We start from the raw sequence: 15198 nt of genomic DNA on the forward strand, positions 1-15198 counted from the left end.
TGCCGGGAGGGTTGGGGGTGTGGCCTGTGACTTGCAAGAGGATTTGGAGAGGTGGGCAGGTCTTGCTGGATATGACTCTCGGCTTCTAGAAAAATCCTCCATGCCCTGTCCAACCCATCCTGCTCCTTACGCCCGTTCCAGGGCGGAGCAGCGGGTTTACAGGCGTCCCCTTCATCCTGTCCTCGGTCTCACTGCTCTCGCTGAGCCTGGGCGACAAAGCCTGGGCCATGCACAACGGGGCTCCCTGGGCCTTTCCTCGGGGCTCTTGCCTGGCACAGAGGTTGGATCCTCCATAGCTGACAGCTGGCTGATGGGGACAGAAGGGGCCAAGTGACCTTAAGGATGAAAGCCACAAATGAGTGGAGCTACCCTCCAAGAGATACTGCCCCCTCTGGGCAGAGGCTCCGAGCTGCTTTTCAGCTCCTCTTGAGCCTCTGGGGGCTGGGGGGAATCTTTGCTCCCTGCTAATCTGCACCTCCCCTCAGGGGCAAACTGTGACTGGGACCCACTACCAGCCTTTTGGGTGGCTGGTGGCATTTGGCTACAATGGGGATATCGGGATTGAGCTCCAGCTGGCACTGTCCAAAGGAGGGGGCGGCCAGGTGGGGTACTCCGGCCAGTCCTGCTCCACCCACCAGCCTCAGGGCAGGGGAAGCCCGGGCTGGGTCTGCACTATGGCGCCCTCTAGTGGTGGGTGCGTGCACACAGGTCGGGGTTGGCCTTGGCATGAGCATTTGATGCACATCTGCACACGTGTGAATACCTCTGCACACACATGGCATGTCTGTGTGTACACGTGTGTCCAGGGAGTGGGGAGCAAGAGACTTCCTGTGACCAGTCTGCCCTGGCTCCCAGCTGTCTTCATCCTCTTGCCCACCCTGGCAGTGCCCAAGGAGGTGCAGAGGCTGCGCTGGCCAGGCCTCGGGCGATCTACACAGCATCCTGTACAGACGTCATCGGGGCTGGGGGGTGGGGAAGCCAACCTGAGTATCCATTAAAGACCATGTCCTGGGGCTTCCTTGGGCTCACACCAAGCTTGTGTCTCTCCTTCTGGGTGTGAGGGGCTGACTGGGGCCCTGGACTGGCCAATGCGGGAAAGCCAGTCACGTAGGTGTGGACCGGGGAGGACAGGGTGTGGTTTCCAATTCCTGGTGAGCCACTGGCACTGAGGGAGGGGATGGAGGAGGCCCCCTTCTGCTTCCTTCTGCCCTGGCAGACACTTGCCTGTGGCCCATCTCCAAGGGTGTAGTGGCACGCAGCGTCACATGGCAAAGGGGGCTGGCCCAGCTTCTCTGCTTAAAGCCTGAGAAGCCCCTCTTCAGCTCTCAAGAGAGCTCAGAAAGTTGGGGATCACCTGTCCCTCACCTGGCAGGGCCTGGGCAGTGTGCCTAGGTGGGAACAATGGGAACTGGGAGCCTGTTCTTGCCCCACCTGCCGCCTCCTTTCTCAGGCCTGGGGGCTGGAGGGCAGGCCTGTTGGAGGACCACTCAGGCTCCTGCAAGTTTGGGGGTGGGGAGGGCAGGAAACAAGGGAGGTAGGGGAGATCATGGAAGTAAGAAATGGCATCAGGCAGGGCCTGGGGCCCCAGGGCTGTGGTCTCCCTCCCAGCCTGTAGAGGCTCTGGACCCCCGGGCTCACCTGCAGGCATAGCAGGGCAACCGCCCGCCCCCCCCCCTGCCAAGATGCTTGGTCCCAGTACTCTGGCATCTCCTCCCCTCCAGACACCAGGCAACCTGACTGCAGGCGCCTCACCTCGCCACTGGGGCCGGTGGGCAGGCCCCGCATCCCCCCAGTCACCAACAGGAGCCGTCTGTCCTTGTCTGCCCCACTCACTGTGGGCTCAAGAACCCTATTTTTAACTTTCGCCTCCCAAGTCCTCCCTCCTCAGGCTTAACCCCTTTGTGCCCAGTCCCCGGTCAGTCATGCTACGTGACAAGCGTGGCTCTTGGCGGGCAGGGGGCGGCAGAGTGTGAGGGCCCAGGTGAGGCTCAGCACCTGCTTCTCTTGAAGGTCAGTGTAGCCTCGGGTGTGCCCGAGCTGCAGATGCCTGCCTGCCCCTCCCCACCTGTGGGAGAAAGTCTCTTAGGAGCTTCTTATTGCCTTTCAGTGTGGGTGTGATCTGGGTGAAAGGTCACCAGTCTCCTCATGGGCGAGAATGGATCATCGGATTTGGTCCGCTCGGATAATCGCAAAAGTACTCCTGGGGCTTCCAGCCCAGCAGGTCCTACAGTGGTGGGTGCAGCCAGGAATTTGAAATTTGCTAGGAAGGTCACCTATCACAAGGCAGGCTCAGGTGTGCGGTTTCTCCCAGGAGTAGAGAAGCCTTTGATAGGATATCTACCCCGCCCCCTGCCTCACCTCTGATTTTGTGTCCTAAAGCCGCCTGGTGAGGGCATGGGGGTGGGGCCCAGGCTAGACCCCTCTGGGGCCCTCACAGGCAAGAGGTGGGTTGGCTGGAGAGTGTGCTTAGTAGGCTCACAGTGTGCTCACGATGAAGGAACGATGAAGTTCTTGTGGCTCACGCAGGGTCTGGCCCAGGGCTGCCCGACAGAACCAAGACGTAGTCACAGATGCAGCTATGGAGCTCTCAAAGTTTCCATAGCCCCGTTAAAGACCAGGTAGAGCAGACCTTAGCAGCTTTTACCTACCAGCCCAGGTGGCGTGGTGGTTATGCACTGGACAGCTTAGTGCAAGGTCTGCAGTTTGAAATCTTTGGTCGCTTTGCAGGAGAAAGACCAGGCTTTCTACTCGGAAACCCACAGGGGCAGTTCTACCCTGTCCTGGAGCCGCTCCGAGTCCGCATTGATTGGTGGCAGTGAGTTTGGCTTTGGTTTTCCACTAACCCACCTATAGTCTCTGATTTTAACATCCATCGATGTCTAATTATTCAGGTTACTTTCTTCCCTTTATTAAAAGATCATTTTATTGGGGACTCTTACAACAATCCATACATCAATTGTATCAAGCATATTTGTACGTATGTTGTCATCATTATTTCCTAAATATTTCCTTTCTATTTGAGCCTCTTCTTTGCTCTCTATTCATGTTTGTTTTAATTTTTTTAAGAGCACTTAGTCTTTGATTCGCTCAGTGTGGGCCGGCTAGTTCTGGGCCTCACGGGCCACGTGTGACTGGAGTTACATATGGTCTAGAAATTAAGTGATGGCTGACAGTTAAGTAGCAACCCGAAAGCCAGGAAGCTGAGAGGCACCCAGGCCCCGAGCGGCCACGGCCAGCTGCAGCAGAGAACACGCAGGCCAGGACTTTGCCGGCCCTCGTAGAAGGCAAGGTGAGCTGGGTGACGTGGGCAGGTGGGGGTTTAACTCAGGGACAGACCTGGATTTCCCTGTCCTTAAAGGGCTCTGGTCCCTGGGGAACGTACTTCGGGAAAATTACAGGTCGTCGTGCTTTTCTGAGATCCAGGGTCTTGGGCAGGGCCTGGTCCTGAGGGTGGGCACGGGCTGCCAGCAATAGCAGTGCCCCACAGTTGGCTCTCGGGGATAGCGGGTCCTGGGAAAGTTTGAGTCACAGATGCATCTAAGGACGTCAGATCCCTGCACAAACCCAATGACCCTTGGCCCAGCTGGCCTCCACACAGGGCTCAGTGGGCTCCCGGTGTTGAAACCCAGAGAAGAGGAAGTGCTGCTCAGAGCTGTGACTCAAGCTACTGTAAGATCCTAACCCCGGCAGTCATGGACAGGCGGCCCTTCCCAGCAGCACCATGGTCCTTAGGGGGCCTGCTACCTTGAGAAGGAAGGGCCCTTGTTTTCTGAGGCTGATGGGGCTACAAAATCAAGTAGTAGTCTGTGCCGAGAACTGGTGACCACTTGACATTCACACAGTGCCTTTCAAGTCCGCTGCACGGACAATCACAGTCCAGGGGGCAGGGAGAGGCCCGTGGGGTCACCAGCTCAGCTGCTATCCTAAAGGTCGGTGGTTTGAGACCCTCGCCCCCTCATAGGAGGAAACGGAGGGGTCTGCGGTAGCTCCAATCCTGGACATCCTGGGGAGGGGATGGCGGAGGAGCTGGACCGGTGTCTCTGGTTGCTCTAAGTCAGAGTCTGGTTTTTGAAGCATGGAGAGTCTGCAGGAGGATCGACAGGCTCCTGACCACAAATTGAGAGCAAGCCAGCCCCTGTCCCTGGGTGAAGGGACAAGGACAGCATTGTGACTGCCTCAGGGGCAGCCTAGCGCCAGAGCCTGCTGTGCCCAGTCCTGCAGCTGCCTCCTCCCCCGCCTCCTCCGGATCTGAAGTGTTAACTGTGGCCACCCTCACCTCCTCCTGTACCCCTCATACCAGGGGTCCTGGCCTTCAGCCACCTGAACTCCTGCCCACTTGGCAGCCTCCGGGATTCCTGACAAGTGTCTGACCAGATGCCAGTCGCCATTCTCCCCAAGAGCCGTCTGCTTCTCGCTGGCAGCTGTAGTGCCCACTGGGTTTAAAAATAAACTCCTTGTCTGCCCGGGGGCTGTCTCCCTTTCCTCCACCCGGCCTGGGAACTCTGTCCATGCTGAGCTGGGCCCTGGTTGCCTCAGAACATAAAGGGGCCACCACCATTTCAGAGACCACCCCAGCATCTCCATCAAGGGCAAGTTTCTGGGAGGTTTGTGCCAGGAAGTGGTTCTGCCATGGGGCACCTGCCACTTCTCTGAACCCGAGACTTGGTCCCAGGACGGGAGGAGGGCAGTGGTGGGAGGCTGGATCGTGGATGGGGAAGGTCTCCCAGGATCGATCAGACTGATGTCAGCCTCCAGCTGGGCACTTCTGACAAGCCACACCTGCCCTTACCTGGTCAGGTCTCCTTCCCCTTTGCCATTTCATCTTACCTCCTTTGCATTCATGGGCACTCACCCCACACCCTCGCGCTCAGCCAGGCAGCCTCTCCCTTCCTCCTTCACTCCTGGCTGGCAACCCCCTCAAGACCTTGCTGGCTCCTCGATGCCTTTATGCCAGTTCTACACCTCTCCCCTTTTACCCTGGATCCCAGCTCCTACCACCTTCTTAGGACATTGTTCTGCCATTTACAAACCCTCTCTGCCAATCTTTTATTTCTCCTCCCCCAAATTTCCAGTCTTAAAAAAACAAAAACCAACCTAAACATCTTCATTCAAAACCAAATTCCCTTGGCCATCAGCCCTTCCACCCTCGAAGCCAGACTTCCCCCATGAGCGCTCTCCTTGCACTCTCCCTGGTCCCCTTGCAGCCCCCCACCCCCTGCAGCCCCTCCACTTCCCCTACCACCTGGATCCACAACCACAGGCAGCTGTGCCAGGCCCAGCCTCAGCTCCGCTTCACCTGATGGTTTGCCTCTCGGTTCCCAGCTGGAGAACTCCAGTTCTGGGCGGTTGTGATCCTTGGACCTCCTCTCCATTGGTCTGGCTCATGCCAACTTCGCCTTGAAGTCTACCCCTGTACATAGCTTGCTCCAGAAGGCCAGCTTGGGCTAGAAGCTCTTGACGGGCTTTCTGGCTTGACCTCGAGGAGCAGAGGATGTACAGCCTGTCCACTCCCCAGCTCCATGAAGGGCAGGCTGGGTTTGCCTTGTGACCTTGCCCCAGCCCCGGCTCGGGGGCCTGCATCTGTCTATACACCAAACCCAAGCCCATCACCATCGAAGCCACTCCACCTCTTGGTGACAGAGCAGGATGGCGGAGAACCACCCACTGGGCACCCAAAGCTGGGATCTTTATGAAATCAAGTCTTCCTCCTGTGGAGCAGCTGGAGGGTCGGGAGCCCTGAACTGTGAGTTGGGGTGGATCCTCGGCAGCATCTCGAGGGCTTAGTGTTTGTGGAGTCAGCACAAAAGGACACCTGAAGCCCAGTGGCAGGAGCAGTCACCACACGGGTGTCTGAGTAGAAATCTGGGGGAAAGGGATGGGGACGTAGGCTGGCTGGCACCCACGAGGTTGATCTGGTACGTGAGTCATCTCTGGGCCATGAAAACAAGGAAGTTTCACTTGATGTGCCCCCACCCACCCCCAGCCTGACAAAAATGACTGACCTTTGCCATAAAGAAGTAATTGCCTCAATCCTGCCCACCCACGTTTCCCTATGAGCCTTTCTACAGTCATCAGTGGAAACATTGTTTGTCCCAACACCAGGCACCCCCATCTGCAGTCTCACAACGCACAGCACCTGTTGAGTGGACGGTGGGTTAAGCACCAGGACTGCAGCTCCCGGGACCCCATGTCACCGGCTTGGAAGACCTGCTATTCTGAGTTCACCCTTTCTAATGTCCGCCTGGACTGTTGACTTTGGCCGGGGTTTGATTTCAGACCCATGGCCCCCCAGAGTGCCCACAGCTGTCAGTGGCAGCTTGTGAACTACAATACTGAACAAACGTTAGTGGAGCTGAGATTGAGACAGACTAGGCAGAAAAGCCTGGAGATGCATTCTGAAAATCAGCCGGTGCACAAGTGTCCCATCCTGTTAGACAGGAGTCCCCATGGGTTGGGGGCTGACGTAACAGCAGTGAAGTTGCTGCATGTCTGCACAGGGCTCCATAGTGCCGTTTGAGCCTGGACATACAGTCACCTGACCCACGTTGGTTGGGAGACTAATGTTCGGCATCTGGGGCCCTCCTATGGCCACATAAAGTCTGCCATACAACACACCGCTGCTCCAGCACCTACGTCGACAGAGGACTCGTACGGGCGCCAAGCGCCCAAAGCCGGTAACATTTTACTTACTAAGGCACTGGCTCCGCATCTCCAGTCGCCCAAGGGGAAGGAGTGGGAGGTGGAGAACAATTCCATGACCACTGCCGCGGCAAAGGAGATGGGGAATGAAACCCAGACCACCAGAACCTGAAGGTGAAAGGGCCCCATGAAAATCTGTCCAGCTACCCACTTCCTTCCATGAAAACCCAGATTCGCCTTTGCTTCAATCCCGCTCATGGAAAGAAACACGCCATGTTCGAAAACAACTGATCAGGAAACTCAAATGGAAACCAAGTTCTGCCTCTCACCTCATCTTAGGACAGTTCTTACGTAAGTCCGGAATAAGCCTCTACCGTCGCCCCCAGGCAAGTCCTCTTGATCAGGCTAGCTGTCCTTTCAGGAACACAAACCACTCCTGTCCGATCGCTCCACTCCTCATCCCTGACAGACACAGATCAGGAAGCAGGAACGGGTGCTCTTGCCAGTGGACACTGGGAACATCTGCTTTCCAGCCTTCATCTTAACCTCAGTGACCCTGAATCTGTACACACTCAATCTGAGCGGAACCACACTGAATGGGAGGCATCAATAGCTACATGCACCCCTTATTCAGGGTGTCCAGCTTGGAGAACGGAATTTCAGTTCTTCCTTTTTGAGAAGCGCTCACAACGGTTCTCAACCTGTGGGTCGCGACCCCTTGAGGGGGCGTTGTTGAACGACATTTTCACAGGGGTCGCCCGATTCATAACAGTAGCAAAATGACAGTGATGAAGTAGCAACAGAAATAATGTTGTGGTTGGGGTCACACCACATGAACTGTATGAAAGCCTCGCAGCATCAGGAAGGTTGAGACCCACGGTTAGAAATTCACGTTAAATAAGGTACCGTCCTTGTCTCCTAGTCAGAAATGGGAGACAGTCGCAGCGGAGTAGACCGCCACGGGCTGGTCTGAAAAGCCCCACAGCCCTTGTTCGAGGCCATAGGATTGGCGCTGACTCATGGCACCCCAAAGCACAACCGAATGGGCCAGTCCAGTCCCGCACCACCCCCACGGTCGCATGTTCAAGCCCGCTACAGCAGCCACTGGGTGACTTTTCTCACTGGAGTCCTACCTACCAGCACCTGGTCAACACCACAGTCCAAGGGCACCACTTCTCTTCCAGGTGCCCCTTCGAGTTCATTGCCCAGCTTTCATATGCAAGAGGTGACTGAAAAACCGTGGCCTGGTTCAGGCAGTCTGAAAAGCAACGCACTGATCTACAACACTTTGGAGAGGTCTTTGGGTCAGCTCTGCCCAAATGCTTAAGTTGTCTGACTTCTGGAAGTGTTTCTAAGATGGGACTGGCAATACAGCGCATGATTTAATGACGCCCATTCCTAATCCATGGTACTGTGACTCCCACTAAATGACCGGGTCAGCCTGTGCAAGATGCCCACCAAGGGGACTGGACTTGCCAACAATGTAAACAAGATACATGGAATCCTTGGCGATATGGTCTGTATGGTCATTCTGCTGAGCTTAGGCAAGGGAGTGGGGGACAGACACCTCACTATCATCTAGAACCAGGAGCAGCGAGAGGTTTAACACTGGAAGAGGCAGGAGAGGCTCCCAGTGCACACAGCAAGGTGGTTAGAGGCTGAGCCGAGCCAAGGGTTGAAAGCTGAGCACCTGCAGGCAGGGAGGCGGCTTGCTGGCAGAAGCAAGGGGTCTCCAGCTTCTCAGCAGAGATAAAGGCTTTGTAACAGGTAGGCAAGGCAGAAGCCAAGGGCCAGACTGTGCAGCTGTCTTACTGAAGAACTCCCAACCTTAAAATTGTAACCAGGTTCTCCTCAGCAAACCCCAGAACTGTGTGTGTGGTCCAGGACTGTGTGTGGCCCCTGCAATAAACTATGAAACTCGACAGAAGAGTGGCCAAGAAGAATGTCCAGTGTCAGATTTTCATTGCTAACGAGAGATTGGTGGTGATGAGGGAGGGCACAGTGGAGGCAAGGTTGACCTCCATCTCTTAGAAATCTGCCCCCAGCTGGTGATCGCTTCCTCTCTCACCCCACCCCCACCTTGCAAAACTCAATGGTCCGCCAAACAGTGCCATTTTACCTTAAAGAAATGTGCATACAAAAACTTTGTGCTAAAAAAACAACAAAAAAATTTGTGCTACAATTCCGTGTTTACACTTGGGGAAAACTACAGAGAAACTTCTACATTTCAGTAGTTTCAATGTTTAGACAGGTGATAAATATTAGCAAGAGTGAAAATCATAGGCCATTTCTGCGTTTAAAAATGAGTGCATGTTATGTTTCTCAGTATATGAAACCCAGGATTGATGAAACTATAGACAGCAAGTGGGTAAGGTTCCCGGGGGGTGGGGGTGGCGTCCAGTGGGGGAGAGGGATACAAAGGGGAGCTGATATCAAGTATAAGAAGGAAGAGGATGTTTTGAAACGGATTGTGTGAGCAATTGTACAATACTGCTTGGTATGTGATTGTACATCTGTATTAGCGTCCACGAAAAGGGTTTTGGGGAAAAATGCCAAACAAGTACATGTAAATGGGCACCTGCATTTGGCATGGGCATGCATTTATGTATAAAGGAAGGCCTATGTGAATACTTGGGTACATGCATGTATAGGTCTATCTGTAGGGTTGTGTGTATATGTAAACGCATGCTGCAGACATACAGCATGGGTTCTGACTCAGTGAGCGTGTTTAACAGAATGGAAACCCTGCCTGGTCCTGCACCACCCTCACAAACACTGGTTTGTCCGGCCCCACTGTTGCAGCCAGTGTGTCCATCTGTTTCCCTGATCCTCTAGTCTGTCAAGCACGATGTAAAGTTCCCTCATGGTTCTTTGTCCTAAGTACAGAAGATCAAATCTTGTCCCCGAGGCTCCTGAGGCATGTGCTGGCTGCACTTCTTCCGAGCCATGTGTATTCTTTGTTCCGGCAAGCCAGGGCTGACAGCCCACATTTTCTCACCACCACTATCGTCCAAAGGCAAACATTCTTGGGTTTTCTGTCTTCGTTGCCCGGGTTTTGTGTACACATTAGGTGAAATCAGCATGGCTCAGGTCAGGCCCACCTGAGTCCTCAAAGTGACAACTTGATTCTTAACCCTTTGAAGACATCTTTGCAATAGATCTGATCACTTGCCAGTGGCCTCCAAGGACAATGATTAAAGACCCCAATATGCAATGAAATCCTTGACAATGTCCGTGCTGTCTCTATTCATCAGCGTTGCTCATGGGCTAGTTGGGAGAGTTTAGGTTTTTAAGTGTAATCCGTGTTGAAGGCCATGGTCTTTGATCTTTATCAAGTTCACTTTCCTTGCAAGGAGCAAGGCTCTGCTATCTACCTAATTACACTAACCAATACAATAGCCCCTCCCCCCAATTTTGGTGCTTCAATGATACACTTGTTTGGGGGCATATTTGACCTGATTCCAAAAACGGCACGTTTCCTCCTATCAGATCTAGTTTTCCAGAAACAGAACACAGGTCATATAGCACCCTGCTCGCTCGCAAAGAGTCGGGGTATCCTAATGCAGTGTTCAGCCGGCCTGAGACAGAGGAAGTACATGCTGGCTTACGAAGTAGTTCGTGTTGCACTCTATAATATTTAGGTCAAGTTATACTTCACATGGCGTCCTTTGGTGCAAAAGTCCATCTTAACAGCACAAATTACATGAACTTGGATTTCCACCGAAGAATCGCTTCACCTTTATTAGGAACGGAATACCAGGCAGTTCCAATGTAATTTAAAAGGGGCAGAAGTAGGAGTTTCTGTACAATAAATACGGAGCCCTGAGGGTGTAGAGGGTTATGGGTTTCACTTTAACCACGAGGTTGGCTACCCAAACCCACCAGCCGCGTGGCATGAGAAAGATGAAACTTTGTCCCCATAAAGACCCACAGAAATTCCCCTGTCCTGTAAGGCTGTAATGAGTTGTACTCGATCGGCAATGAGTTTGGTACAATAAATAGAGATTCAAAGGTTCTGAAAACCAAAATGGGTCTGTCAGCAGTAAACTCCTTTATTAGAATTAAAATATTCCCGTCTTAGTATAAGATGGTACAACGTCTCCACCTGTGCACAGAAACTCACAAGTTAGAATTTTTCTTGGGGTCAATCTCACCTCTGAAGTATTAAATATGAATTATGCATGGACTTCTACAATTAAAATGTGTTCTGAAACGTTTACTGCACAAATTGAACTTTCAGATCTCTTTGAAAATTGCTATGAAGTCTTAAAACTTTTGACTCTAGCCCTCACCTTCCACACGCCTTGTTTTAATTTCCTCTCAAGCTGTGTTTTGGCTTCGTAGAGTCCTACTCAGTTTATATACATTGCACAGCCTCTCATGCCAAAAAGAAAGACATGCTGCTGCCTAATAGATTCGAACTCATCAGACCCCTGTAGGTTGGAGGGGTGCCCTTTGGGTTTTAACAGCTATAGTGACAGGTGGGTTTGAACCGCTGACTGTGATCGACAGCCCAATGCATAACCTCCTAGGTACCACGGGCTCATATACAGCTGCCCTTGGAAGTCCCTTAATATCGAATTATTTTCCAAATAGTTCATTCTTTTGTCTCATCCTATAATTTGTGCATCTTCTTCTTGTAGCCCAGCTTCTCAGAGTCAGCATTTAGACGGAATTAACTACAAAGTGGCTTCAAAATACTTTTGGAGAAATGGAATGGAGAGGTCATGGGATTTGGTAACATTTTGAAGCCATACCACATGAAAGGCTACAGTCCCGACTCACACCTTTCTGATTTTAAACCCAGGAGTAACGCTCTCTGTTGTTTGAAAGATTCCCTCGACATACAGGATATCATTCTATAGCTGACATCACTGTACCTCGGGATAAAGATGAAGCTCACTGGAGCAGAATTAGGGACTTCCTAGAAATAATCAACTAGCTCATGCGATTGCTTTACTACATTAAAAGGCTTCAAATCATCGCTTCGGGGGACAACTCAGTCCCCTAGCATAACACAGTTAAAACGTGAGTGTAGCCATCAAAGATAGGATTGGGCTCTGCTGGTTGGGAGCCAGGATGAAGGGCAACGAGGACTCCAAAGGGAAACCCACCCACAGTCCACACAATCCACGGATTCTTTAACCCAAGGCTAGAGCTGCTTTGTGTCCAGCTACCATGACTGACTGGTCTGACCAGGAACACCATAGATCCCAACAGAATAGGTGAAAAATGCAGCACAAAATATACACTCCTAAAGAAGGCCAGACTTATTGGACCAAGACTATCACCCTTGGATAGTCTTGATACCCTGATACCTAAGGTACCCTTTGAACCTGGAATGAGGTTCTTCAAAGGTCACCTTCAGGTGGCCTGTAGAGTGCCACCTGGGTGATAACCTGTGAGTAATGTGTCCCTTAGACAGTCACGTAGGTGAGACCAAATGGTCACCATTTAACCGGAAGCAAAGATGAAAGGGCAGGGGAAAGGCTGCCAGTTCAATGCAAACACAAGGATAGTTTAACCTAAATGATTGCTACAAAATCACAGAAACCTTTATTACGCAGCAATGCCAAAATGTAAGCCAGTTTCATGTAAGCCAGTTTCTTGCCATCGCCTCCATCTAGACCAACACATGTGTGAAGGTCTTCCCACCTCTCCAACCGCCCCACCCCTGGGGATCTTGGTGCTCTTACGATTGCGTCATGTTAAATAGGTAGTTTTGCATCTGTGGGGGGGGGGTGCTCAAATATTTGAGTTTAAGGAACAAAAAGAAGTCTGAAGGGGTTTGATCAGGGCTGTAGTATATAAGGGGTAGGGGTTTCCCTCTTCAGTGCAACTTCCTGGCCCTTTTCTCAACCGTGTAGTTTTCAACTTCCTAAAATTTGTTTAGAATCCCATATTGTATCCTTTGAGAAATTTTGTTTATAATTCCATATTGTGTCCTTTGAGAAAAATGTTGCCAGTGGGGAATCCCCAAAAGCCACCTGCCATAACCTTCTGAGCAGACTTCTCTGCCTGCACAAAAATTGCTCAATGTGAAACTAAATTGCTGTGTGAACTTCTACCTAAAACGCATCAAACTATGAAAGAAAACAAGTGTGTGCAAAGATTTTTTTTTTTTTAACAAACAGTACTAAGACTGAGAAGGATGTTTTGGGGGGGGGGGCCTGAGAGAATTGATGGTTTGATTTCTTTATTCTTTTCTGAATTTCCTGTTTCCTCTTAACAACCATGCAAGAGCAAAACAAAACCACTCGAAACCACCTAACTTTCTGCCAGAGTTGATTCTCTAATGGTGACTCCTGCCGGAGCAGACCTGCCCAAGGGGGTTCCAAGGAACGGGAATGGGGGAAGCACGGGAGAGATTTCCTTTTTATATCCTTTAGCACTGGTGAGAGTTCTTTTGGTGAATGTGTGTGCATTCTAAAAGCACGCTGGCTGCTTGCCCAGTTTGGGTTGACATGGTATTAAGCCTGCTACCAATAAGAATTTAAAAGATGGAACCCCAAACCAAAAAACCCAGATGTTCTGCATCAAAGAATTATTTTCAAAACCAAAGACCATAAAGCCCTGCCTTGTTGGCAGCTTGGCTTTTGCTTACCTTTCTGCAAGAGTGGCTCAGACTCAGCAGATTGTGTTTATGCCCAATGTTTCTAAGTTCTCTAGAGCCGGTCCCGTCCTCTCAAGTGACCAGGGCCTCCAACAAGTCTGTGTTGAGTTAGGGTTTCCAGTTTTCGCAAATAAACATGCAGGATGCCTGCCCTATTATATCTGAACTTCGATTTTTGTGTCAGTCACAAGCAGTATTCTGAAAGTCAGAGTCAGGTGAGTGCCCTGTGTTCCGGCTGGCAATCCTAAACCAAGCCAAGCTCCTGCCCAGGACAGCTCCAGGCCAGCCCGGGGTGACTTCCTCACCACCTTTCCAAGCAGTACCTAGGTTTACTACACGCTTTCATCTTCCCCTAGTCATGAGAAGCATCTCTGCCCCTGCCCAGATTCATCCTGGCCCCATGCCCCTACAAAGGCAGGGCCACTTCCACAATCTAGACCTTGGCGTGTCACCTGGCGTGGGCTCCACCTTAGCTATTTCACGGAATCTGACAGACTCCTCAGACCTGGCTGCCGTCAGAGGGAGATGAATGGAATCAAAGGAAAAGCAGTCTTGATGGCCTCTTCCTAGTCAACCAGCCCCCAAAGAGATGGACACCCCTCCCTGTCTCCAAAGATAATTAAAACCTGGTTTATAATCCCAGATCCCCATAAATGTTTCCAAAGTCTTGATTATTCTCAATTGAAATCTCAAGTCAACCAAAGTGCTACCTGACAACTTTTACTGCCCAGTTTCCAAGGCATTTGCCCTTTAGAGATGTGTTGAGAAGCCCCATCCCTCTACAATCCTGCATTCACTGCTCTGAGCAGCAGTGGGGTACTGGAGCTAACGTCAGTCTCTGCCACTGGGCAGAAGCCACAGCTGCAACATGCTTTCAGAGACATGGACCTAGCCAGGGGAGGGCCCTGTCAGTGTTACTCAATGTCCCTGGTGCAGAGAGCAAGCCCAAATTTTGTGGGGCGACATAAACTGAAAATGCAATTTAAAAGGCGATCCAGTTCTGGATCATTTTTCCCCCTTGGTCAGGTCCATCCAGGTCACTGGCTATGCACTGAAATCGGTTATGAACAGTTGCGTGGTTCTGCCTTGCCTAGAGTCCAGAGCTGTCAGTCTCTTCATGGCCCTGTGATGGCCCCAGGAAAGCCAAAGAGACAGGGATACTTGTGGGAGGTTCAGCTGAAGAGTCCGGTCATTTATTTCTGGAGGCCCTACAAGTGAGCTTCCTTAGGTTTTCATCGACAACTCCCTGATCTAGTTGGGAGTGGGCAGTGCCATTTCTCAGAACTGAGGGGCAGGAGAGAGAGTGCTTGCTAGGATGTCACCAGCTCTTCTTCTTTGGGATTTCTAACCTGAGTCACTTCCCAGTTCTAATTTCCTCAAAGATCTCATTCAGTGTAAGGCAGATGTTTCTAAGATATGACTTCACGTCTCATTTACATATAAAGTAGGAGGGTTCGTGTTCCTATTAATCGTAGTCATAAACTTGGAAGTCTACATGTGCTGTTTTGAAAACGTAGACGTAATGGGTAGTCAGGGGCCGTACACTGTCCAGCAACCCGCCCTGCTGTCACTTACTTGGCTGCACCCAGATGGGTCTGTCCTGCTCCACAAGGGACTCTATGTAGCCCAGTCCTTCTCAGTTGGCAGAGTTGAAACTCATTTCACGCCAGATCTACACTTCCTGAAACAGAAGAGCTCGTTCAACAGCCTGCCAGCCCTTATTTCTTATTCCTAAAATGAGTGGTCTCAAACTTTAATGTACCTAAGAACCACCTAGACAGACCCTTGGGACAAGGGACCTGTCTGACATCTTTTCTGATGGCTAAAACGCATAGTTCTGTACACTAAAAAGGGTGAATTTTATTAGGTAGACCATAAATTCTATCTTAATGAGGTTCTTTAAAATCACCTATAAAAACTCATTTAAAAAGTGACCTCAATTCTGC

This window comes from Tenrec ecaudatus, chromosome 10, assembly GCF_050624435.1.
Source record: "Tenrec ecaudatus isolate mTenEca1 chromosome 10, mTenEca1.hap1, whole genome shotgun sequence".
Taxonomy (NCBI): Eukaryota; Metazoa; Chordata; class Mammalia; order Afrosoricida; family Tenrecidae; genus Tenrec; species Tenrec ecaudatus.